The sequence below is a fragment of the Durio zibethinus genome, unplaced genomic scaffold (assembly GCF_047325235.1).
Source record: "Durio zibethinus cultivar Kanyao isolate XHJ-2024 unplaced genomic scaffold, ASM4732523v1 HiC_scaffold_134, whole genome shotgun sequence".
In the NCBI taxonomy this organism is placed as follows: Eukaryota; Viridiplantae; Streptophyta; class Magnoliopsida; order Malvales; family Malvaceae; genus Durio; species Durio zibethinus.
This window is the reverse complement of record NW_028322757.1, coordinates 30,001-32,500: the sequence shown is the minus strand read 5'-3', so window position 1 is coordinate 32,500 and position 2,500 is coordinate 30,001. Positions and strand designations below refer to the sequence as shown.

The window sequence follows — 2,500 nt, the reverse complement described above, 5'->3', positions numbered from 1 at the left end:
ACGCGGGAAGGGCTCGCGCAGCCGCAGCGGGATTTGAAAAAGGAATTGATCGTGATTTTGAGCCTGTTCTTTCCATGACTCCTCTTAACTGAGACAGGAGATCCAATGCTTAAAGTAGGAATCGATTTGATTACACTATATATATTGAAGGAATCAGGTGATATTTAAAAAGTATTCTGTTCTTTTCAACTCATTTTATATCTAAAATATTTTTTTTCTGGCTCGGCTATTCCACCCAGCCGAGCCATTACCTTTTATTAATATTAAGATTCTTAATTAAGAAGCCAGGAAAAAGCAATAAAGAAAGAAATCTATTCATCGAGCAAAAGGAGAGAGAGGGATTCGAACCCTCGACAGTTCTTTGTTTCGAACTATACCGGTTTTCAAGACCGGAGCTATCAACCACTCAGCCATCTCTCCGAAAGCTAATTTCTATTTTATTTTTATTCCACCGAATCGAACATGGCCATATGAGTTGATACCATCACTATGTATAGAAAGATATCGTGTGTGAACCTATAGGTCGATCTATTTATCTGTATTATAGATATATGAAATGCATGATCTAGCATGTCTATTTGTGAACGTGAAATAAAAAAATCACCCTCGACCCCATGTCCGAATAAAAGCGGTAAAGGGTTGGAAATAAGTCATATAGAATTAATCGATTCATGGTAAAATCCCTCTATTCTACCCCGCATTTTATTAATTTTTTTTGTCGATATGATAGAGGGATCAAATGGTATAGTTCTTTTGTTGGTAGCTTGGAGGATTAGAAACATGACTATTGCTTTCCAATTGGCTGTTTTTGCATTAATTGCTACTTCGTCAATCTTACTGATTAGTGTACCTGTTGTATTTGCTTCTCCTGATGGTTGGTTGAGTAACAAAAATATTGTATTTTCCGGTACATCTTTATGGATTGGATTAGTTTTTCTAGTGGGTATCCTTAATTCTCTTATTTCTTGAATCTATCCATTCTGGATCCAAAAATGACCCCTCCCACGAATTTTTCAGATTTTGAGACACATTCAAATTCAAAATTCAATAAAATAATATAGAAGTATAAGTTGCCAAAATAAAAAAAAAAAAAAAATTAGAGGGGGGGGTCAGTCAAACTTCTGTAATCTGTAACTTGAATGAAATAAATAGAATTTGAATGATAAATGAAAAGAAAATGATAAAATAGAAATCATAAAAAAAAAAAATGAAATTATAAATTATTAAATATTCAATTAATTAAATTAATAAATTATTATTATTATACTTAAATTAAATACTTAAATTAAATATAAATTCTTAAATTAAATACTTAAATTAAATATAAATTCCTAAATTAAATACTTAAATTAAATATAAATTATTATACTTATTTATTAAATATCTTATTTATTTTTATTAAATATCTTATTTATTAAATATATTATTTATTTTTATTAAATATCTTATTTATTAAATATCTTATTTATTTTTGTTAAATATCTTATTTATTAAATATATTATTTATTTTTATTAAATATCTTATTTATTAAATATATTATTTATTTTTATTAAATATAAATAATAATAATATTTATTAATTTTATAAATAATAATATTTTATATAAATAATAATATTTTAAAAATGAATAATTTAATAATTTAGATATAATTATATATATATATATATGAATACTAAATATATGAATACTAAATATATAAATACTAAATATATAAATACTAATATATAATAATAGATATAATAATAAAATATAATAATATAAAAATATAAATGAATATTAATAACATTAATAACAAATAATATAAATTAATATAACTTAATAATAATTGATAATAATTGATAATAACTTGTAATTTGATTAATTGATAATCATTTGAATTGTTATATAATTTAGATTGTTAATTGGTTTAGTAGTGGAATTTGATAAAATCGCCCTGAACTGAAGAAAGTATCTGTCCTAGCTCTGACCAAATATTCTTTCGTATCAAGAATCAAGAACGAAAATGCGGATATAGTCGAATGGTAAAATTTCTCTTTGCCAAGGAGAAGACGCGGGTTCGATTCCCGCTATCCGCCCAGGGCAATGTATCTAAGATAAGAGGATAAAAGATTCGTTATAGTTGACTATAAATAGTTGACTGTAATTGTAATTGTAATATAATACACCCCCTAAAAGAAAAAATTACTAGTTAATAGAGTCAAGTCTAATTTTTTTTGTCAAAAAAATGTTGCGGGAACGGGATTTGAACCCATGACCTCAAGGTTATGAGCCTTGCGAGCTACCAAACTGCTCTATCCCGCGATGAAAAGAAACCAAACTAATGGACAAACAAAGATTGAATGCGCCCCTCTTCCATATATGTACAAATATAATAGCCTATTTATACATTATACAGAATGGTAAAGGGGCCCCTCTATGATCATCGATCATAGAAATAAATAGAAAAATGAAGGGATATTTTAATCCTTACCAACTCGATCTTGTTGCCCCCGGCAACA

The 2,500-nt window shown here is 26.9% G+C and overlaps 3 non-coding genes across 3 annotated transcripts; 1 reads left to right on the top strand and 2 right to left on the bottom strand.

Moving 5' to 3' along the window:
* Positions 1 to 327: 327 nt before the first annotated feature.
* On the bottom strand, positions 328 to 420 carry TRNAS-UGA (transfer RNA serine (anticodon UGA)). The gene has a single exon. It is a non-coding gene; the product is annotated as a tRNA-Ser (tRNA).
* A 1,586-nt stretch (positions 421 to 2,006) lies between these two features.
* Positions 2,007 to 2,077, top strand: TRNAG-GCC (transfer RNA glycine (anticodon GCC)). The gene has a single exon. It is a non-coding gene; the product is annotated as a tRNA-Gly (tRNA).
* Positions 2,078 to 2,229: 152 nt separating this feature from the next.
* On the bottom strand, positions 2,230 to 2,303 carry TRNAM-CAU (transfer RNA methionine (anticodon CAU)). The gene has a single exon. It is a non-coding gene; the product is annotated as a tRNA-Met (tRNA).
* Positions 2,304 to 2,500: the final 197 nt, after the last annotated feature.